Source organism: Canis lupus, chromosome 26, assembly GCF_003254725.2.
Source record: "Canis lupus dingo isolate Sandy chromosome 26, ASM325472v2, whole genome shotgun sequence".
Lineage (NCBI taxonomy): Eukaryota > Metazoa > Chordata > Mammalia > Carnivora > Canidae > Canis > Canis lupus.
This window is the reverse complement of record NC_064268.1, coordinates 18,787,440-18,810,719: the sequence shown is the minus strand read 5'-3', so window position 1 is coordinate 18,810,719 and position 23,280 is coordinate 18,787,440. Positions and strand designations below refer to the sequence as shown.

The window sequence follows — 23,280 nt, the reverse complement described above, 5'->3', positions numbered from 1 at the left end:
CAATCCCCAGTCCTGCCACTCACTCTTCGGAGCTCTCTAAGCCTTAGCTTTGAATCCAGAGGGCTCAGATCCCCATCACATTTTTTATTCTCCTCTGGAGCTGCCTTCCCCGGAGCTACCTTGCCAGGTTTCCCTTCACTTTTCCTTCAAGATGTCTGGAAGGGACTCCACTTGAGAATCACACTTGCGATGCCATGTGTATCTTGGTCTGTGACCCACTACCCACCCACTGCCCACCGCCTCTCTTGGGTGCCCTTTCTGAAGCCCCCTGCTCAGTGAGAAATGCCCAGGAGAATTTAGGGTAAAGAACATTGCTTCCCCTGAGGAACTGGGCTGTTTCCTCATTCCTAATAATCCATATTCTACAACTGATCACATTTCCCTTTTCGATGTGGCCACAGGGAAGCTCAGAATCATATTTGCAGGTCAAAAGCAGCAGCCACATTAACCCTGCTGGTCCTCAACCTTCTGAATTGGTTTTGGTTTCTTCTTATGTCTATATCCAGCTATTCTTTCTATTGCTTTTAGATCCTGGTGATAAATAATCATTGATTGGGTGCACACAATAGCCTGAACACTGTATAAATGCTTTCATTGCATTAGCTCATACATCCCCAGGAAGCCCCGGGAGTCGTTCTGCTGTCACTCCCAACGTAAAGGCGAGGAAGTGAGGCTATTGTCACCCAGTTGGAAAGTGGCCAATTCACACCAGGATGATCAGACTTTGAGCCCTGCCCCTAACCACTTTGCTTTCCAGAAGAGGGAGCACTTCTTTCCACATCTGTTCCCACCCCTCCTTGTGCCTTAGGGCATCCAGCTCCATCTTCTGGGGCACCTCCTCATTGCTCCCCTTTCCCTAGCCCCCCAAGGAATCCACATTCCTCAGTCTCAGGACATCTGGTGGAGGTCCAGGGCACATCGTTCATCATAGCCTAGGCAGGCAGGTGAGCCTGTGGCCAGCTCCCCCTTTCCACCCTCAGCTCCCCAGAGAGCCCAGGGAGCAAATGAGCTGCTCTGGATCGCTCCCACATTCAGCCTGTGAGCCTGAACGTACATGCATTTGGAACTGGACCTTGAACTGGGCTGCTCTGAGGCCCCTGGGACACTCTCAAGGCCACTGTCCCGAGACATGTATGGGACATGTACGAAGGAAAGGATGGCTTTTTATTTTTATTTTTATTTTTATTTTTTTTATTTATTTTTTTTTTGCCTTAGCTCACCTCCCCCCAGCAGCCCTGAGAAGCAGGCAGGGCAAGTGTTATCATCCCCATTTTGCAGGTTATGAAACAGAGGCCCAGAGAGGAGAAACAACTTGTTCAGGTGTGATCTTATCTTGGACCTTCCGGCCTCCAGACCGGTGAGAATGACTGTTGTTCAGCCTGGTAGCCTCTGGCATTCGGCTACAGTAGCAGCCTGGACCAGGCCTGAGCCCTCTCTAGGGCTCCACAGTGATCCCAGTGTAGTGGGGCGGGCCTGAGGACCAATGCTGGGGCTGCTGCGAGGCTTGAGTAGGTGGAGTATGTTCCGGTGCTTGGGCACTGCCTGGGGTGCAGAAGCTCCCCACTAGTAACTAACAGAGCACCTCCCATGTGTTGGACAGTGGGCCGCACACTTCACGCACACCTCACCTACCCCCTACAACAGCCCTGCGGGGGCTGAGACATGATTATACCCACTTACAGATGGGGACACTGAGGCACAGGGAGGCAAAATAAAGTCTGTGAAGCACTGTACACCTCTGTAGGGCCTAAAGCCACTGTTGTCTTTGTCACTGTTGCTGTTGTGTGTGGGCTGGGGTGGGGGCAGCCAGAATCAGCATCCACTAGAGTTTTCTGTCCATACCTGCTTCTGACACCACTGCTCCCTTCATCTCCACTCTGGCCAGCAACCAGGCATCTCCCTGTGATGCTGACCTTGTCCTACCCGATGCCACCCAATACCCCCAAAAGGTCCACAGGACAACAGGCGCTCATTCTTCACCAGCTCCTAGCTCAGTGCCTGGCACACAGCGAGCACTTAGAAAGCATATGTGGCATTAATTGCTGGCATCCTAATTTACTAGACACTTCTGTGTGGCAGGTGCCAAGCCATTAGAAATGTCACAGGTGGGATGCCTGGACGGCTCAGCGGTTGAGAGTCTGTCTGCCTTCAACTCAGGTCGTGATCCCAGGGTCCTGGGATTGAGTCCTGCAACAGGCTCCCCCTCTGCCTGTGTCTCTGCCTCTCTCTGTGTGTCTCTCATGAATAAATGAATGAAATCTTTACAAAAAAGAAGGAAAAAAGAAATGTCACAGGAAGAGTCCTGCAGGGGTAGGGGTGTCCTTCTCTCCCAGAGCTTTGGAAACAGGGAGCGGCATGCCTACTGTAGTGGTCAGCTTGGGCTGCTGTGCTGAAGGACCACAGGCTGGACAGTTCACACAAAAGATGTTGATTTCCTTACAGTTCTGGGGGCTCTAAGTCCAGGATCAAGGTGTTGGCAGGACTGGCTTCTTGGAGGGTCCCCCTCCCTGGCTCATACACAGCCACCTCCTCCCTGCGTCCTACGTAGTCTTCGCTCTGTGTGTATCTGCGCCCTGATCTCTTCTTATAAGGAGCACAGTCATGAGGGATTAGGGCCCACCCTCATTTTACCCTAACCACCTCTTTAGAGACCCTGTCTCCAAATACAGTCACATTATAAGGTACTGGAGTTTACAGTGAACATATGAATTGGTGGGAGGGGGGCAATATAATTCAATCTATAACACCTATGTGTTGTCATTATTGTTAGAAACCTAGCATTGCTATTTGTGGTTCCCTCAGATGGCTTACTCTGAGCTTGGGAGGTCTTATCCCCAGCTCTCTGCCCCATGGCCTCACCCATGCTGGGGCCCAAGCCCCCTCGTTACAATGGGTTATACACACAAATGCAGACATAGACACACACATGCACAGAAGCCCTGCCTCCAGGGCTGCCTGCCTCCAACATACTAATAATCTCCAAACCCATCAAGGGATTGCCATCTACAACGTACAAGAAACTCCTTCCTTCAAAGCCGAAAAGAGAGCAATCCCAACAGAACATGGGGAAATGATACGAGCAGGTAATTTATAAGAGGGAAACCTCCAAACGTCATTGGCATATGACAGATTTATGCTCAAAGACATGCAGAGGAGAACCACAGCCAGATAACGCTTGGCGCCTACTAGACTGTGGTAAGAATACAAAGCTGGTGTGGCTGCCCCTCGGGCTGGCAGGGTGGGGACACAAGCTCTCATGCCACACCGCGGGTAGCCGTGAACCCCTGTGTACCTTCCAACCCTGGAAGGCACCGAGCACCAGAACGCTCATGTGCAGTGTTTGCAGGGGCATGTCTTAGCTTTGGCTCTCCAGAAGCAAACCTCAAATGAGGATCCCTACAAAAGTGATTTATCGAGGAAATGTTCCAGGAAAAATCGGTAAGGGAGTGGAGAAATGGGATCGGGAAGGGAGGAGGCCGGGCAAGGGTGAAGAAGGCGCCCTTGGCCTTGCTTGTGCTCAGTGAACAATGGAGGTCACGGTCCAGGAGGCTGAGTATTTGTATTCCTTTGCCCTGCCCATGAATTCCCAGGCACTCCCAGCCCCTGAGGTTGGTCCTCCAACAAAGAGCTGAAGGTGCTGGCTGTCAGGGGCAAGAGACCCCTGGGAGATTGTGTGTACTCAAACAGTCAAGGTTCCAGAGGATCGGGGGGTGGGGGATGGCACACAGATGTGTCTACTGATGGCAGAAAGCTGGGGACCCCTGAACGTCCACTGCAGGAGAGGGGACAGTGAATGCTATACAGCCGGTAGGAGCAACAGATCATCCAGTGTACACACAGCAGCAGCATCCAGAGCATCTTAAAACCACCTAACCATAATAGCACTTAAGTGCACTGAAATCACGCACGCAAAAAAGCAGCAATGCACACAAAGCAGTAACAAACATTTTGCAAGAACACCACCAAATAACAAGATACACACTGAATGGATTATCATGGCCCCATGGGAGCAGTGGTGGGAGGGAGAAGGATAGAAAACGAGGCTAAGAGGAAACGAGCACCAAGAAGAAAGAGAGGTCAAGTGTGGGGGCTTCCGGAGGAGGCTGGGGATGCGAATGAGGATGGATGCAGGGATACCATTGTGTCAGCTCTCTTTCGTCTCCTGAGGTCTGGAAAAACCCAGAGAAAACAAACAGACACCCCAGATCCCTGGCTGGGGTTCATGCTTGGGCAGTGCCCAGCCCACGCCTATGTCCCTGAATCCCCGATGGAGCCACGCTCGGCCGACCGAGGGCCAAGCAGGCAGCCTGGGCCCTGCCCCGGGCCCTTCAGTGCTCCGCCCGGCAGCCTCCTCAGACTGGGAATGGACTTGGATGAGCCAGTGGAAGCCCTGGCCCAGCTGAAGCTGGCTCTGTGGCACCCAAGGCCTCGTACCTCCTTAGTGAGCCCAGCCCAGCCCCTGCTCAGGACGGATGGGGGCTCCAGTTCATATCTGGTTCCTCCTGCGGCAAAGCACAAAAACCTCAGGCAGATGTCATTGGCTTCGTTTTTATTAGACAAACATGTATCTGGCCCTCATTACATTCTAGGCACTGTTCTAGGCACTGGCACGAAGAGGAAGCCGAGGCCCAGAGAGGGTAAGTAATGTGCCCAAGGTCACATAGCTAGCTCAGGTAAGCAAGGAAGGTCAAATGAGTCATTGTAGGTGTCATGGAGGCAGGTAGCTGTCATGTTGGGCTTCAAACTCAGCCTGCCACACTGCCAAACCCACTCTCTCCTTGTTTACCACCTCGCCTCCCCAGAATATTCTGGAATTCTCTGGTCTTTGCTCCAGTGGAACCTCCCAAAACCCCCATGAGATCAGTCTGGCAGGGTTCATGGTGTGGATTTTATAGACGGGGCAAGATGAGGTTCCAGGTCCCCAGTGATTTCTTTGCCAGCCCCCCTCCCCATGCCCACCCCCAGCCCCGCCTCTAGGTAATGGCCCAAAAGGGAATATCCTGATCCCAGGCGCTGCAGGGAAACACCTTTTGGAGATGGAGACTCATTCACACATCCAGCCCGCAAGCCTGTGCGGAACCTGCTGCTCCTGGGCCCTGGCTTGGAGGCACCACATCGCCCTGTGCCCACCTGGGCCTGCCCTGACCACCACAAGGGTGGCTGTCACCAACCCTGCTTTCTCAAGGGGACGGCTGAGGCCAGAGGGGGTGCGGGTGGGGTCACTTGCCGGAGGTCACACATCTGGTTAGTAGCAGGGCAGAGATTTGAATCTGGGCATCCGAGTCCAAGCCCCACCTTCTCCAGCTGCTGCCCACTGGCCTGCAGCCCCACGGGCTCCGGGGACAGCAGGGCTGAGAGGCATCTGGGCCGCAGCTGTGTGCCCCCTGCCTCCCCTTGGCACCCTAAGTCTGCGAAGATCTCAGCTCCCTTTCTCTGTCGAGGTCTCTCTCTGCTCCTTGTTTTTTCATCTCTTCATCCTTGTCTGTGCCTGTGTTTCTGTGTCTCACTCTCCAGCCCTCCTAGTCTTCTGTCTCCCTGCCCGCCCCCCCACCCCATTCCCGTCTCTTCCTCCCCTCGGAGAGGCTCAGCGGCCCCTCATCTGCCCTCACTCACCTCTGTGCCCACCTGCCCACGGCCGCCAGCAGCCCCTTCCCCTCCCAGCCCGGCACCTTTCGGGTCTCGGCAGGCCTGCCACTCGCCCTCTGGCCACAGGCCCAGCGCAGGGGCCTTATCAGGGCCCGTGGGTGTGGGAGCCCATCAGAGAAACTGGAAGCGCTTCCCTTGGTGTTTGGCCGCAGCGGCCTCCCCCACGGCCCACCCTGACAGTCCAGATGGGCAGCCCAGGTGGGAGGCCTCTCCTCCCACCCCCTCCAACCTCGGAAAGAGGCTGCCTCTCCCCCAGAGGGCAGCCTGGTGCATGGCTGCACAGACTGAGGTCCAGACCGAGGCAGTGACCCTGCCTCCGCCACAGAGGAGAGGGGGTTCTCCTGCAGGTAGTGGGTCCCCAGAGCCTAGAACCCTGCCTGGCCGTCACGTGCCTCATGCCTCACCCCTCTGTGGCCTCACTGTGGAGATCTGCAAATGGAGGCTCACTCAGAGGGATGAAGTGGCCAAGCCAGGCTCACACGGCCTTTAAGCCTTAGCCTAGGGTGTGAACCAAGGACTCTCTGACCCCCAAATCTTGGCTATTTCTACTTGCCCAGGATCACAGCCTCGACCCGCAGCTGAAATGTAATGCAAACCTTCTGGATACCTTTCTTCCTTCCCAAATGGCCCTCCTCAGCAGCATCCCCGCCTCCCCCCACAGCCAGCCTCTGGAGGGTCTGGCGTCTGTCTGCTACAGAATTCCCTGCCTGCTCTCACCTACCATTCCCTGCCCTTCAGGGCAGAGAGCAGGGCCTCTGGGCCCCAACAGATTGCTCCCCCCACAGATCGCTCCAAGAGACACCTTAGGGGTTACAATCCCTGGATCCCCAGCTCTGAGGGACTCAGGAACCTCAAAACCACACTGCACCGCAGATCTTCTAGCCGCAGGCTGGCCGCCAGCCCTGGGACAGAATTAGCTCTGTGTCGGGAGAGAGTTTCCTCCCTGGTCCCACGCCCACACGAAGAAGCTCACGCTGAGTCACTGCAGTGAAGCTGGAAAGTGCTTGGCTGCCTAACAGCCTGTCCCATTTTCTTTTGGTTTTGGATGGGGCCCTGGTTGAGCTTAGGATTCTGTAGGAGCAGGCCAAAGCAAGGAGCGTCCAGCCCTGGACCTGGACAACTCCCTTTGCTCAGAGACCAGAAACCTCCAACAGCGGAGGCACAGAAGCAGGGGACCCCCAAGAGTATCCCTTCTCCTGCCTGGTATCTGCCCCCCCCCCGATTACATCACAGCTCCTTCCTCCCCAGCATGCTCTGTCTGTTGTCCAGGTCCATCCCCCGGTGCTCTGTGTCCTACAGATCCCCCCTGACATCACAAAGCTCTTTGCCCTCTGACTTCTAGTTGGGCTTGATCAAGGAGAGTCCAGCTGGGAGAAGAGGGCAGGAAGAGACGGAGGTCAGGCTACCCAACCCCCCCGCCCCTGCAGGGTCTCCTGGGTCAGCTGCAGCTATACGACCTGGATGGAAGTACAGATCTCTCCTCTGGCCCCCAGCCTGGGGCAGCAAGGTCCCCTTGCAGGGCTGGACCTTGGCCTCTGCACGTCCCTTAGACTGCACCCATCTCCCCCCATCCTGAGCCCTCCGTGCCTAGGCTGTCATGTCTCCTGTTTGAGCTGGGAGCTATCTGTTTCCTGCTATGACCCTAACCAGGCTCTCTGCCACCCCACATCTGTCAGATCCTACCCATTTTGCCCCTAGACAGCTCCTAAATCTGCCCATGACTTCTGCCCACCAGATGCTGTCCTCACCGGACCGTGAAGTGTGGCCACTGCCTAACCAGCCTCTTGTTTCCATTGTGATTTCATGTTCCACTTGGTAGCCAGAGAGATCTCTTCAAAACTCAAACCACAGGGCAACAGTCTCTGCTTAAGAGCTCTCCTTAAAAGCAGTCCCTAAGGCCCCTGCCTCCCTGGGGACTGAGCCTCGGCTGGCCCCCCACCCCAGATGAGAACCTGACTTGGCATCAGGTTCTGGGACCTAGTGAGAGCACAGACACTTCCTTGCAAACCCAGCCCCACTATTTTCTTGCAGACCCAGCGGTCATGCCCCCAGCAAAAGGGTTTGGGTGGACGTCTCTCCTTCCCTGCTGAGAAGCCACTCTGGCCCCATTGGTGGGTCCAATGTACAAATAGTGTGGTTCCTCCAATTATTCAGCTTGTGTCCAAAGCCACCAGGCAGATAGCCTGTGCCTCTTTCCATAAACACTGCCCCAGACCCTGGAGGGGGCCTGTAAACAAAGTCCCGCCCTGCTTATATCCCCCTAGACTCCGGGGCCCAACACCCGACCCGCCTAATCCCCTGAAGTCTGCCTTGAGTCCACTCACGTAAGCAATCCCTGAGCTGTGTACACAGCTCATCTGGAAGGCAGCAGGCACTGGGGTGTTGACATGAGCTGCTCAGGACGTGGTCTGAGAGGTCTGTCAATGGTGGTCGCCCTCTTCACAGGCCAGGCACCAGCCCGTGACATGTGCTTGGGGTCCTGCTCACAGCGTGGGCTTGGAGCCTAGACCCCGAGGGGCTGCTGGGTGCTCCCCAGGAAGTCATCGTCCCAGCCCCCCAGCCCTGCCCCAAGTCCAGGCCAGCACAGCCCACTGTCAGCCCCGAGGACCAGGCTGCACCTGATACTGCCCCCAAGCATGGCTTCACCCCTGCCACCTGGAGACACTTGGGCGCTGGCAGCCAAAGGAACTTTCTCCGTCAGCAGGACCCCCCTCCTGCTGTGGGAGAGAAAAGCAAGCAAGCCAAGCACCAGGCTCCTGTTTCTGGAGCCATTGTTTCCAGCCCCTTGGCTCTGCTCCCTCCTTCTTTCCTCTGCTGCTGCACTGATGAATGAGAACCAAACCTTACCAGACCCTAGAAACTCAGAGCAGAGCCCCAGGGTGGGTATCTGAGACCCAATGGACCATCCTGGAAAGGAGCTCTGGAGCCCAGGAGGTCAGGATTAAATAGGGTTAATAATAATCATCTTAATAACTATGTCTTACTGAGTCCTACTATGCATGCCAGGATGCCAAGAAGCAATTTATGTACATCCCATGGGATGGTGGTCACTATTATGGCCATCTTAGAGTTGAAGAAGCAGAGGCCCAGCAAGAGTGCGTCTTACTCAAGGTCACAGGGCTACTGGGAGGCAGAGGTCTTCACACTTTCACAGGCTCTATGTGGCAGATGTCCTTAGATAAATCCCTGACGCTTTGGGGCCCTTAGCTTCCCCATCTGTAGAAGAAGGAGGTTGGAGTTGACGGTATCAAAGGTTCCCTTCCAGCTTTAAAAAAATGCCATAGTTGAATGAGTCATGTGTCTGTCTATTGCCAGCCTCGTGCCAATAAAAAAGAAGTATGGCTCAGCTCCATGCTGTGAGACCCTGAGCAAATTACTTTGCGTCTCTGAGGAGCCATGGTTGAGCTCTGTGCTCAGCACGGAGACTGCTCAAGACTCTCTCTCTCCCTCTCTGTCCCTCCCCACTTCTCTCCCCTCCCCCCACCGCCGAAATAAATACATAAATAAACCTTTAAAAAAATAATAATGCCTTCCTTTCAGAAAATCAGGGAGTCTGGATAAAGTGATCTCTTGGGACCCCTTACAGTTCTAAGATTTCTGGATCAGGGGTTAAAGTTTGATTTAGAAACCTCCGCTTCTTCACCCCTTGAGCAAGTCTGGGGTCCTTGTCGACTGTGACAAGGTTGTCTCGGCTTATTTCCCCACTCCAGGCTACCCATCGGCTAGGCCACCAGCTTCAAAGGCCCTTCCTAGTCAAGCAACCAGGAACAGATTCTCCTTTCCAAGGCTCAGTGTTCCTGTTTATAAAATGGGGGTGATATGACCTCACCTCCTAGAGTTCTCATGAGCATGTCATGAAGCAATGATGTGGGTGGACACAGTGGCCCCTGCAACAGCAGGTACTCAGCAAACATTTGTAGAGAAAAGTCAGATGGTGACTTCTCTGGGAGAACCAGCAGCATCCCTGCCCCCCCACCACACCTCCACTCCCGGTGAGGAGAAAGCTGGGCTGAATCCAGCTAGCAGATTCTGAACCAAAGCAAAGAGCTGCGCTTCCAGAAACCAACGGAACTCAAAGACGAGCCTGGAATGTGTCTGGAGGCAGAGGAAGGATGGGAGCCAGGCCGCAGCCAGCGGTTCCTCCGAGCCTCCTCCTCCCAGACCAGACACTGCCCTGGCCGGACGACGACGTGTGGCCACTGCCGTGCCTGCCCGGGGCTCGGCCCCATCTCCCTTCCCGCATGCCCACATCCTCTGCAAGAGCTTCGGCAACGCATTCCTCCACTTGGAGAAATCCCTCAGCTGAACCCAAATGTTGTTCTGCTCCGTCTACACAGAGCCGCACGGCATAACCAGGAGATGGCCCCGGCTGGGAATGCTCAGCCCCATTCTCCACGGCTCTGACCTTCCGCTTCTGTTTCTAGGACATGGAGGTTGTCCAATGGGCTGAGAAGATGTAGGAGAACAACCGATGGGATGCACCTCGCACAACGGCCAGCCCCTCGCAGGGTCTCACACGATGCCGATTCCCCCCAATTCCCACTTGACAGATGGGAAAACCGAAATTCAAACAAGTTTTGTGATCTTTCCCTCCCAGTCTATCCCCACAAGTGAGCAATGGGTAGAACCTGGCTTCTCTCCTGGTTTCCTCCTGGAGCCTGGTTCCGCAGCACTTAGAGCTAGGACTGAATCCCAGCCCTGGCCCTTGCAGGCCGCGTGCCCTGGCGTAGGCTACTTCACCCCTCCAAGCCTCAGGCTCCTCATCCCTAGCATCTGGCCCCAGGAGCTGTGAGCCTTCAATGAAATAAGGCTGGCCAAGCCCTGGGCAGAGTGCCCGTCACAATCACAAGGACTTAGGAACTTTATAGACATGGTATGGCTGGGAAATTAATTCTCACTGCCCCCTCACAGAGCTGCTGTTTGAGGGTCCAGGGAGAAGTTGGCAGGGCATGGGCCGTCTCAGAACAGGGTCCGACGTCAGGGAGTGTTGGCTGCAGTGTTGGAACCCCGAGCCCCATTCCAGACTTCTCTTGTCCTGTGTGCTTGTCTCCTGAGCAGCACTGAGGCTCCCGGCACATCTGGCCAAGGACAGCCCTGCCCTGGCCTCTCCCTGGCCGCCCAACAGCCCCGCTCACTCCAGGCCACCTTGTTTCCGAGACTTCCTCTACCTCCGGCCTGGAACCTTCTCCTCTGTGGCCTTGTCACAGGAGGAAGTGTGCTCAGCGTGAGCCTGGAGTTCCAGGAGTGCGGTTTGGCACCTTTGCCTGGGAGAGGTCAGAAAACAGAGGCCTTGTTGGAGGGTGAGGGAGGGGGGCTGGGGCCTCTCCCAGACAGGCTGACTCAAACCCTCCGGGAGGCTGAGAAGCTTCCGGCAAGATGGCCTTGACATTGGGCTAATGGAAAGCTCTGAAGGCCAAGGATTCTTCCCTCCAGTTCTCTGATCCTCCTGTCTCCCTTGCTCTATCCTTCCAAGAAATATTTATTAAACATCTATTAGGCTCCAGGCCTGGATCTGGGTACTGGGGAGATAGCACTTCCCTCGAGATGCTGGCATTCTCGAGGAGGGGTGGGTAATGGAAACATAAATAAATGGTGATGAAGTAGGCAAACACCCCTGGAGCCAGACCGCCTGGGTTTGGGTCCCTGCTCTGCCACTCACCAGCTATGTGGCCTTGGGCAAGTCACCACACCTCTCTGTGCTTCAGCTTCCCCATCTGAAAAATAGCAGTGATAGTAGCTCCTCCCTCACAGGGTTGTTCTAAGGATCAAATAGGTTTACACTGGTAATGTTTTAGAAGCAGGCTTGGTTCATTGGAAGCATTATGTAAATGCCAGGGGAAAAAGTGATCACAATAGCTGGTGGTGATATGGGCTACAGATAAAAGAGAAAGAGGAACAGGCATAGAGATGGGAGAAAAGGTATTATTTTAGGTTGCATGCTCAGAGAAGGTCTCTCTGAGAAGGGGACCTTTGAAAAGAAACCTGAGTATAGGAAGAGGGAGACATGTGACTTCAGTCGTGAAGGCAGTACAAGCAGCAAATGCAAAGGCCCTGTGGCAGGAGCACATTCCACAGGTTCAGGAAACAGCACAGACCTGCGCATTCAAACATCTATTCAAAAGGCTGCCAGTGAACACTTTCTAAGTGCCATACTCCCTGCTAGAAACTCTGGGTATGAGATGGCCCAGTCTCCGCCATCATGTAGGGAAGGTGGGCACAGGGGCATGGTTGATGTTCCTCAGAGCACCTAAAGTCCAGACTTCCAGTGAATTGGCCATATTGGCCTGCATTATGGACAGGATAGGGTTCTCTACAGTCTCCACCCCTCCCTATTATGCCCTTGACTTTGCGGCAATGAGTCAGCTGCAGTTCACCACAGAGCTTGCCTTGGGTCCTGCTGGTGTAGAAATAAGAGCGATCTGGTGTGAAAGATGGGCCAAGTCATTCTCACTTTCAGCTATAGTGGGAGAGTGCCGATCCCTTTGCAGAAGTGACAACATAGTCCCATTGTTACGCATCATGTCCCCTTCCTGGCCCTGTTGGTGGCCAAATTTGTGACCCTGACTCCGTACATAGCAAAGGGAAGTTGGTCAGGGAAATCAGGGGAAGCTTCTTGGTGGAGGTGACATTTGGGCTGAGCCTTCAAAAGTACAGAGCCTATACTAAGTGGAGTTGTGGAGGGAGGAGGCATCCCTGCAAAGAGAACTGTGTGCAAAGGCACAGAGGCTTGATCAAGTGTGGTGAGAGTGTGTGGAGTGGGATGGCAAGAAACAAGGCCATAAGAAGAAGACCCCTGCAGGGTGCCAACTTTACCCTGGGGGCAATAGGGAGCTAAGGATGGTTTCAGAGCAGAGGTGTGTCCATCTTTCTGAAATAACCCCAGTTCAAACTCATATGGCTGATATGGGGGCTGTGCTGGAGGAGGGGAGACTGGAGACAGGAAACCAGCAAGGGACCCTGGAAACTGGGTGAGGATCCTCCTGCTGGTTCCAGGTCCACTGAGAAGTAGCAGTCTTTGGAGGCTCTAGGAATTGGGGCCCCTTAGAGAGCTGGGGAATCTGGTAATCTCTCCATTTTCTCGAGGATATTGTCCTCAGCCCACATGGACAATTTTGCCTCAAAAGCTGTTTCCATGGCAACTGCCAATGCTCTAAGAAAGGTCTTAGATAAGCAGACATGGGGGGACCAGAGATACCCAGCTGAGGCTTCATGAGAGATGCCAGGTCACAGAGAAGGCCCACACCGGCCAGTCCCAGGGTCCCTGAAGACATAGACAAAATCTGGTCACCATGACAATGCTGATTCCTCATCCCTGGATCTCATTGACCTGAGGCCTTTTAACATGAGAGTTGGGGGAGAGAGAGAGAGGAAATGCCAAGGGGCAGCCAGAACCAGCGACTTATGAAATATGCACATCTTAGGACAGGTGTGAGCCAGGTGGATCTGAAGACCCCCCAGGAGATGAGCACAGATGCAGAGGAAGGAGCTGTCTCTGGGTCTGTTTTTGGATTCCAGAAAGGCATCTTCCAACTCCCAAGTCTGGTAAACCCTGCTGTGATGCCTTGAATTCTATCATAAGTGTTCTACCTTCTATCCCCTTCCGCCAATTAATTGTGGTAAAAGTAGTAATGATGATAATGAGTGGCATGAACAGAATGTACCCCCTCTCCTCCAGTTCATATATTGGAGCCTCATCCCTAATGTGAGGTCATGAGAAAGTGGGGCTTCGGGGAAGTGATTAGGTCTTGAGGGTGGAGCTCCATGAATGGGATGAGTGCTTTCATAAGAAATCCCACAGAGAGATCCCCAGCTCCAATGTCTGAAGACCTGGTAAGAAGACAGCATCTATGAACCAGGTGGCAGGCCCTCACCAGCCACCACATCTGCCAGCACACTGATCTTGGACTTCCCAGCCTCCAGAACTGTGAGAAATCGATTTCTGTTGTTTATAAGCCACCCAGTTTATATTTTTGTTATGGCCACCAAGATAGGCTACAGCAATGACTAACATTCACCGGAAGTTTACAATGCACCAGACATTGTTCTAATACTTCAACTCACTAGCTCATGTAATCTAGACAGTAACAGCAGGGTATTACTGCTCTCATTTTAAGATGAAGAAGCTGAGGCACAGAGAGGTCAAACAACCTGCCTGAGGCCACAGAGTTAGGAAGGGGCAGAATGAGGATTTGGGATGTGGGCATCCAGTCTATTCCTCCTTCCAAAACCCATGCTTGCTTGTGAAGCATGCAGAGCTTAGCCCAGTGCATGGCCCAGAGTAGGGGACCGGCAGTGTCTGTTCCCTTCCTCCTTCCTGGTGTATGATCCCAGAAAGGAATCCAAATATAAATCAAAATTGTGCACTCACTCCCCTAACAGCAGAAATGTTGGCCTTCTCTCCAGAAGTGCTCTTCCTGGTAGCCTTCGGCAAACCCCAAGCTTTTGATGAGCAGCCTCTGGAATCGGACACTTTCTGGAGTTCCACTTGCTTCCAGGCAGGGCCCATTCATGTGTTCCTCTGGGAGTGGCCTGAACATCTCTTCTTTGTGGAAAGCCACTCCTCCCTGCCCCTCATCAGGCTGCGGAGCTGGGAAGGAGATGACCCCGCCCCCTGCTCTAAGCCTGGCCAATGAGAACACTCCATTCCCCTAGCCACCAATGATTGCTTCAGGAATTGGGCACAGGGCCTAATGTGGGCCAATGAGAGCTTTCCCTGGGACTCTTGCTACCATACGAGCAGATTCTGACAGGGAAGGACACCAACACAAAAGAAAACAGGCCTCAAAAATCGAGAGAGACCCAGCATGCCTGAAACCCTTGCTGGACAGAGGAGTTCCCCCAACCAATGAATTTCCTTTACTGCTTTAGCCAGTCTGAGTTGGGATTCTGTCCCTGGCAACCAAGCGAACCCTGCCTCACATGCAGCTATCCCAGCTCTGATATCCCAAAGTTGAGGGGGGACCTCACCTGCAACAGTGCCCTGGCCCTTCAAAATGGCAGGCAGCAGCTTGAGAGCGAGACCGAGGGCCTCACAGACTCGCCTGCCTGACCCTACAGTGTCCACTGCTGCAGGAAGGGGGCATCCTTAGGTGCAACAAACTCCAGGGAAGTCAGGAATGCCCAGGGAACCCCCACATCAGAGACCGCTTCTTCACTTGGCAAGCAAGACCAGGCCCTGAGCTGGGTGTCTGATGTGCACATGAACTAGACACCATCCCCACCCTTGCGGGGAGGCAGGCGGAGCAGTCGTGCAAATAGATGCATCGATCAGAGCTGACATTTACTGAGGGCAGAGGCTGTGGTCTGTTTTGGTCACTGATGCATCCGCAACCCCTTAAATTGTGTGACCCATGGTGGGTGCTCCAAAGGATTCACTAAATAAATTTGAGAGCTTCAGATGTGTGTGGCATTTACATGTCACTAGCTCAGACACCACAGTCAGTCTTGGGAGGTTAGAACTACTATTAGCCCCATTTACAGATGAAGCAGGAGAAGCTCAGTGAGGTTCCTCCCAGAGGCTGCCCAGCCCGGAAGCAAGCTGCAGAAGTGCGATTTGAATGGGGCTGTTTGGACTATATGGGGGCTGTGGCCAGTATCTGTATGGGATGTGGCAGGAGCAGGGAAGTGGAAGGGAGCAGTTGCAGCCCAGGGGAACATCCTGGAGGGAAGGCAGGGAGGGAGGACACAGTGAGAGCCAGCAGGTCCGTCTGCAGGGAGTGCTATGTGTTCATGAGGTTCCGGGGGGGGGGGATGCTGGGGACGTTGGGGGAGGCAGCACAGAACAGGGGGCCGAGTGGAGACAAGCCACAAAGAGAGGAAGGCCCTTGACTGTGAGCACCAGTATCTGCTCACCTTGACCAGCCTGCATAATATCAGCACCCGAGGGTCACTGACTCAGGACAGGGCTGCAGGGCCAAGGGTCAGAGGGGGCTACTGCAGGGTCGGGGGTCAGGGGGAGCTCAGAGCCCAAGTCCTTCCAAACCTGCCTGCTCCCTTGTGCACCAGGAGCCCAGTGCCCCCTAGCATGGTGTTCCCGACCTCTGGGCCCTTCCCCAGGAGGCTCCTTCTGCCTGGGGTGCCCCTGTCTCTTTCCCTCTGCTCCTCCCAGCCCCGCTGGGCATTCTGGAGGAATCCAGGCAGAGCACTGGGCAATGATAAGGAGAAGAAAGAGAATACTTTTGCTGGGACAGCCGGGCGTCTGGCTGGGCTCGGGTTTCCTTATCTCCCAGTCTCCAGACAAGGCCCCCAGAGGAGGGGGATTACTATCCTCCCTTAGCAGGTGTTGAAACTAGGACTCTGAAAGGAACCGGATCATGATCACCAGCCATGCCTGGAACTCTGGTCTGTGCTAGTGGACCCCAGTGGCATCCATGTGGCTGGTTAACATGTCCCTCTGTCCAGTCACAGCGCATCCAAGCATCCCCAGGGGTAGACAGCCCTTCCACGGCAGGGCTGTGACAAGCCTTTCCTGTCCATCAGACTTCCCTCACGTCTCACTAGCCAGCCTCCCCCTGGGGACCGGAGGCCCTCTCCTGTCACAGGGTCTCGGGGCGCAGCCCTGGGCCGAGAGTAACAGAATCCGAGAGGCTGCCATGATGATATTAACTCCTACTTCTCAGGTGCCAACTGTGTGCCCAGTACCTGGACTCAGAACAACCCCTCAAGGTGGGCTTTTTTGTTCCCATCTTGCAGATGTAGAAACTAAGGCAAAAAGAAGCAAGACCACCTACCTGCCCAAGATCCCACAGCGAGGAAGGGGCAGAGATAGGATTTGAATTGGGCTGCCTTGTCTTCAGTCCCTGTGACTGTCCCTGATGGTCCATGACCTGCCTGCTGGAGACCCCTCTGAGCACAGAGCCTTGGCTTATGCCTGCCAACCCCACCCATGCCCAGGCCTGGCAGGGTCACAGCGTCTCACACGTCCACAACCCTACCTCCAAGAGCCCCCGATGACCGGACTCACCCACCTCCAGACAGCACAGTTGCCCCTGGCCCGGCAGGCGCTGTAGAGGCCCGTCCAGCCTGGGGGAGCCCTGAGAGATCCTGGAGCCTTGGGCTGTCCAGCTGCACCCTGCCCCGGCTGTCAGCCCTGGGCACAGGGGCCCTGGGGCATCTAGGCAGGTTCTGGCCTCTTGAAATTCTCTGGCTCCAGCCCAGGCGGCTGACAAAAGGGCCTGGCGCTGCTGCCAGCAATCAGGACGGTGGAGTATGAGATCCCACCCTGTTCCCAGGCGTGGGGGGGCGGAGGGCCAGGCTGCCCTCCCCCTCGACCCTGTCACTGTGCCGTCACCTTTCCCAAGGCAAAGCTCAGGCCTTGCCCTAAGGAAGGGTCTTGCTGGGAAAGCTGCCCCTCCACCCTCAACGGAAAAAACAGCTGGTTGAAGCCCAGAGGAAATTCCAGAATCTCCAAAGCTGTTGCAGGAGAGCCTTTAGGATGGAGGGGTCTGTCACCCTCAGGTTAGAGCTTAAGCCTCACCAGGCAGCAGCAAGTCCAGGTGCCCGCACGAGCCTGGCCCCGTACCTGCCGCACAGCCTTGGGCCACGGAGCCATCTCCTCGTCTGCAAGGTGGGTCAAAGTAACAGCTATGTGGGGTCCCAAATGCAGGGCATACAGGAGACCAGTCTTCCAGTTTGGGGGGATGCTCTATGAGGCAGGACTTCCAGAACGTTCCCGACAAATCAGGACGGGTTGGTCAGCCTACGTAGGTAAAGATCCTTGACTCCAATACACGTGCCCCTTGGCTGTTATGTTTACAGACAGAGATTTCGGGAGGCAGCCGATACCAAGCTGGAATTCCAGCTCTGCCACCAGAAGCTGTTTTCCTCATTCGATTAATGTGACAAATGTCTGCGGTGTGCCAGGCGCAGGGCTAGGTGTGGAGATGCCGCAGAGAGCAAAGAGCACGAGGACTCGTGTCATTCTTCTTTCCCCTCCCCACCTCCACTGGCAGGACTTCTAGACAAACCCATCAAGTCATTAGAAAGCGCTTCCTTTTTTGGACTAAGCTGAAGTCGGAGCAATCTGCCATATTCACCTCAAGCCTGGTTCAGCAGCCCCCCGTGTCCAGAGTCACACAGGATAAGCTGGCCCACCTCCTTCCCCCCTGACAAGGGCCACTTCCTTGCTTTTAATGTGGGCCCACACTTCCTCTGCATCATTCTTAACCCCTTACCTTCTGGCCCCCACCAGCTGGGACCGTTCTCTCTCTCCCAGGCAGAAGGAGGAATGCTACAGGATGTTTTTGCTTGCAGGTTTGTCTGTTTGTTTGCTTAGATTTTGGCTTGGTCCAGAAGGGAGGGGGAAAAAAATCTCAAGAGACTCACGTATACAGAGGAACATAAATTAAAAGTGAGAGTGTAAGGAGGAAGGGACCGTGGGTGGAGACAGAGAACAGAGCCAGGGCTGAGGGGAAAAAATGCAGACGATAAGTAATGTCCTACATGCTTAGCTTGGGTGGGCCACACAGCGGACTCCTAGACTCTTAGTTGGGACAGGAAAACCCGGTCCCAGCTGTCACGTGCCCCTGGCTAAAAACAAACCCACTCTGGGGAACGGCAGGCCTTCCTGGGGCCAGGGAGCAGAAGGGCTTTGTGCAGAGGTCCCTGCAGAGAGGGCAAGGTGTGATGTGGTGATCACTGTCCTCACCGGCGCCCTGACTGCGGGCACAGCCTCAAGGCTCTGCACCTTTTAGGACCGACATCCAAATGCTTGTGGCCTGGAGACAGTGCCCTCCCTCTAAGCTGGTGGCCCTGCTCCAAAGTACAGTTTGGGAAGAGCCCCGTTTCTCAGCCTGGCTGGGAAGGAGTGTCTAGACATCCAGGTTTACACATCGCTGGCTTAATCTGAAGACATTTCTAGAATATTTGGGAGAGTGTCTGAACTGTGTGGCTTTCATGGCCTTCTCCCTGACTCTGCTTCTCCCTGAACTGATGTCTTGATATTGTTGGCTAGAGCCAACACTCCCAAAGCCGGGACACTGTTCTCTGTGGCAAATGCTAGAACCCAGCCGTGCTCTCTACCAGCTAGGGGCAGGCCTGGGGTGTGATTATGCTCGGGATGCTGACCAAGACACTCACAACGCCTGTGTAATGGCCCCACATCCCAGCTTGTGCCTCTTATCTCAGTATACTTACTAAGAGTGCTTCTTTTGCTCTCAAAGTGCCCCAGTTTGGACAATCTGGTTTTCCTATTGAAAAATAAGCCTCTCCTCTGCCTCAGAGGGCAGGGGGGCCAGAAGTTTCTGAGTGCTGACCTTGTCTGCCCACCTCAGCTGGGCCCTGTGCTGCGTCATTAACCTTCCTGTGATCCCCATTTGGCAGAGGGGAATCCAGGGGTTTTGAGAGGCTGGGGCTACTATGGAAAAAGATACATGCCAGGCACCTGTATGCAGAATATTCTGAGATTTAGGTACCGTTGGCTCTGCACAGGGACAGCTACTGTCATCACTTCCATTTCACAGATGGAATGACCGAGGCTCTGCTCATAGACAGAAGGGGGTCTTCTGAAGGGGTCTTGCAGGCTCAGACGGATGTCTGAATGTGAGAGGCAGGTCTCCCCAATCCGGGCTCTCAAGCTGTGGGCCCTGGGGCAAGTGATCTGGCCTCTCTGAGCCCTGGCTTGTCTCATCTGTAAAATGGGAGTGAATCCAGCAAGTACCTCCTGTTGTTGCAGGACAACTGCATGGTGGGAGTGCCTTGGAGGCTGGACGCCCGTCCACATGTAGTTACTGGGGAGCAGGTAAGGAGCAGCAGCATGACCGGAAACTGGACCCTCCCAGGAAGTCCACAGCCCTCAACAGAACAGGCTGCATACCTTGGGGAGTCCTGTGCAAAGGGACTACACACGCCCCTTATGCAGAGAGTACTCAGGTTTTCAAGACAGCTACTTTGGGGTGTTAAACCAGGCTCAGGCTCTTCTGAGCCCCTGTGGCCACCGTGGTGGCACACCCATGAAGCTGGCTCTGACCTTCCGCCCTGGGGGGGATTTGGTGAGCAGAGTTCTCCCCACCACAGATCTAGCAGGGCAGCAGTTTGTGGGGTAGACGATGTCAATGGGGGGTGGGGAGGAGCAGGGGATGACACTGCCTTGGACACTGAAGGAGATGAGAGGAGGTAGGGCAGCAGAGTAGATCCAGAGGGAACAAGACACAGAGAAGCAGGGAGGAGGGGAGGAAGTGTCTGACAGGGAGAGGCAGGAGTGGGGAGACAGAGAATTGATGGAGAGGGAACAGAAGCAGCTAAAAGGTGAAAACAGGGAAAAAAGACCAAGGCAGACCAAATACAGACATTCAGAGTCAAGACAGAAGGGCAAAAGGCTGAAAGCAACCTTTCTGCCTAAATCCTGAGAAGATCCAGGAAAGCCTTTTGTACCCACCTCAGAGTGGGCCGAGAAGGGGCCCCATGAGTGGCCATCCTTCCAGGGGGTGGTCCAAAGCAGCTTGGAGAGTAGAGAGCACGCAGGTGTTTTCTGGTGTACTTAGGCACATGCTTAAGAGCATAATAAGGGCAGCCTTGGGCTCTTCCCAAAATTCCCCAAGACCTGAGAGCTAGGAGGAGCAAGGCATGAGCCCTGTAGAAATGTGAGGGGCCTCTGCTTTGGGGTGGAAAGCTGGAGCCACAAGGCAACCAGGTACCACATGCTGATCAGAATGTGCAATGGGAGTTTGTCAGTGTCTTTGGCTAATTTTAATAGGAAATGGCAAGTATCATTTAACATGCCAGCTGATTGATGGTGGGGTGGATGCAGTGTTTGCGGAGGTCCTGGCAGAGAAAAGACCAGCTAAAAGTCCTATCATGTTTTCTCAACTGAGTATATGGGTTTCTAGTCATTATCTTTTCTAGAGAGTCTCTCTGTCCATTGGTTATCAGCATCGGGGAGAGTCTACAGGACATGTTTTTTTTTTTTCCTACAAGCATTTCACCAAGGGTTTAAGAGTTCAAAGGCTCCCATGGAATGAGACAAGCAAGTCTAATGACTCGACCACCCATGGCCTCAGGGGGCCAGCAGGTGACGTGGGTGTTAGAGGGAAGAGTGAGCCCTACATAAAACCCAAATAGGACCCATCCAGGCTAGGTTCAAAGTGAGCCAGAAGGAACCCTCTCCTTGTGACATTGAGGAAGCTGGAATCAGGCAAAGCTAGCCTTAAAAACCCCCAAATGTTCATATGATGGTCAAGAGGATAACGGTGGTAAAAGTCACAGTCATGGCAGTTTAAATAACACTTCATAATAATTCTTACTATTAGTTTAAGATTCTCACTTGGCTTTTGTGAGAAACTTAAATTTTTGATTAGGCAACACAATAACCACCTAATTCGTAATGTTCAAAACCATCTAAAATTATTAAAAAGTTAGAATACAAATCCTTGTTCCCACCCACTCCCCCCTGTACCTATCAGCTTTTGTTTCTCATGTCCCCTTTCAGGGTTTCTTTATGCAAATACAAAGATATATTCCATTTTCTCTCTTGTTTTACATGAAAGACAGTATACTACACACTCTACTTTGCCTTTCTTACCTAACAATACACCTTGGAGATCATTTCACATCAGTATGTGTAAAAAAAAAACAAACAAACAAACAGAAAAACAAAAAAAAAACAAAAAACAACAAAACCTATCCTTTTTGATGATCGCATGGTATTCTGTTTGGGGATTTACCATCACTTACTGAGCCAGCCTCCTGGGGTTGAGTACTTGACTTGTTTCCAGTCTCTTAGTACTACAATTCATTACTGTATATGTGTTACAATATCATAATCAATCATGTTGTGTATATATCATTTCCTACTTATTCTTAATACTGTCTGGGGATCTCAAACCCTGGCCTTTTTTTTTTTTAAGATTTTATTTATTTATTCATGAGAGACACACAGAGAGAGAGGCAGAGACACAGGCAGAGGGAGAAGCAGGCTCCATGCAGGGAGCCCGACATGGGACTCCATCCCAGGTCTCCAGGATCACGCCCTGGGCCTAAGGCGGCACTAAACCACTGAGCCACTCGGGCTGCCCCAAACCCTGGTCTTTTATGATGAGCTAGTAAGTCTTCAGCCCTCACTTTGCACTGGCTATGCTGTGTTTTAATCTGGCAAGAAAATGCTTCAGAGCCACATGGACTGTCAGCCCAAGCCATGTCTGTGGTATGAGGTGTCACAGGAAGTAAGGAAATCTTGGTTTTTATCCCAACTGTCCCAGCTGTTCCAACTTCTGGTCCTCAGTTTCCAGATTTATCAGAGGGAGAGAGCAGTCATTCACAGGGCCAGAAGTGGAGATCAGGGATCGGGAATGGCTTCTGCAGACGCATGAAGCTATCTGCAGTATGAGTGAGACAGATTTGCTCCCTTGCTAACTCCAAAGGGCCCCCTTGCTAACTCCAAAGGGTATATCTAGGTCCTGTGGGTTCCCAGAAAAAAAGTCAGTCAGTCTGGAGGAGGCAGGCTCCACAGAGAACAGGGGAGCGACAGGCCAGTTGGCCTTTTTCCAGTGCTGTCCCCGTCTCAGAGGCTGGAGCCTGAGCTCCTGAGGAGTGTTCTGAACCTGGCTGGGCAGCTGTTAGCAGCCACAAACCACGATCAACTGAAAGTTGTTTTCTGCTTTTATTCCGTTTTAAAATAAATCAGTGATCACATTCCTGGGGTGTAGAGAAACCTCTCCCCCCTCCATGGACTGGCCCTAGCCTTCCTGTCCCCTCAGGAAAGAATCCAAGGTTATTTTCCACCCATTGCTCATGAAGAACAAATCCTGGCAGGCAAGATGATGCCTGTCCCACTTCCAGGCAGGAGTCCTCCTCTCCCTCTATGGAGCTCTCACTTTTTCCCAACTCACCTCCCAGAGGGAGGGCCCCAAGTGGCTGACAGAAGGGCCTTTGTCTCCCTCCTCTGTGCTTCCTCACTCTTCTGCCAAGAACCCTGGCAATGTCTCCACCAGTGCAGGTTTCCAAGGGCCCCCGCAGTGTGTAGCCACGAGCAAGCCGTGGGAACCATCACTGTCAGCCCTCAGGATCCTTCCCATCCTTTACTTTGCTCCAGCCTTCCAATGGCCCTGATTACCACCCCCATCTCCCAGTTGAGGGAACAGAAACTCAGAGGGGCCAAGCAACTTGCCCGAGGTCACACAGCTACAAGATGGAGGAACTAGGACTTGAACCCAAACCCATGTTCAACATGTCACAGTGAAGAAGGCAGGCTCTGGAGCCAGAACATCTGTATTCAAATTCCAGCTCTGCCACTCACTACTTAGTTTGTGGTGCTTTCTCCTGAGTTCCACCAAGAAGCCCAACTGTCTCCAGGAATCTGAGACTCAGGACTAGATATCCCAGGCCTCATATTGCTCCTTCAGCTGCTGAGCTTAAATGCTCTGTGCCTCACTTTCCCTATCTGCAAAATGGAGCAGGAATAGTACATACCTCAGAGAGTTGGCATTAGGATTAAATAAGAGAAGGAGTAGGTTATTGAATAGGATTATGATCTTATGATTCCATGACATATGATTATATTGCCCCAGATATATAGTACAGTCATAAGGGAGTATGATTATAAAACAAACAAACATACCAAAAAAAAACCCCACAACTCTTCTCAGAGCTTCTTTCACACTAATGTATGAATATCTAATGGCGCAATACACATTTCTCGTT

The 23,280-nt window shown here is 53.4% G+C and overlaps 1 protein-coding gene across 5 annotated transcripts in view; it reads right to left on the bottom strand.

The window, feature by feature from the left end:
• The window catches only part of CMKLR1 (chemerin chemokine-like receptor 1), a 51,782-nt gene that overhangs the window by 10,911 nt on the left and 17,591 nt on the right, over window positions 1-23,280 (bottom strand). The window contains exon 1 of one of the 5 annotated variants that reach the window (XM_025474325.3): window positions 17,168-17,897. The exons of 3 other annotated variants lie outside the window; for them this stretch is intronic. The gene's annotated coding sequence lies outside the window, so the exon portion shown is untranslated. Of the gene's footprint in view, window positions 1-16,613; window positions 16,813-17,167; window positions 17,898-23,280 lie in introns of those variants that run through there. One more of the 5 variants, XM_025474323.3, reaches the window with a different exon arrangement.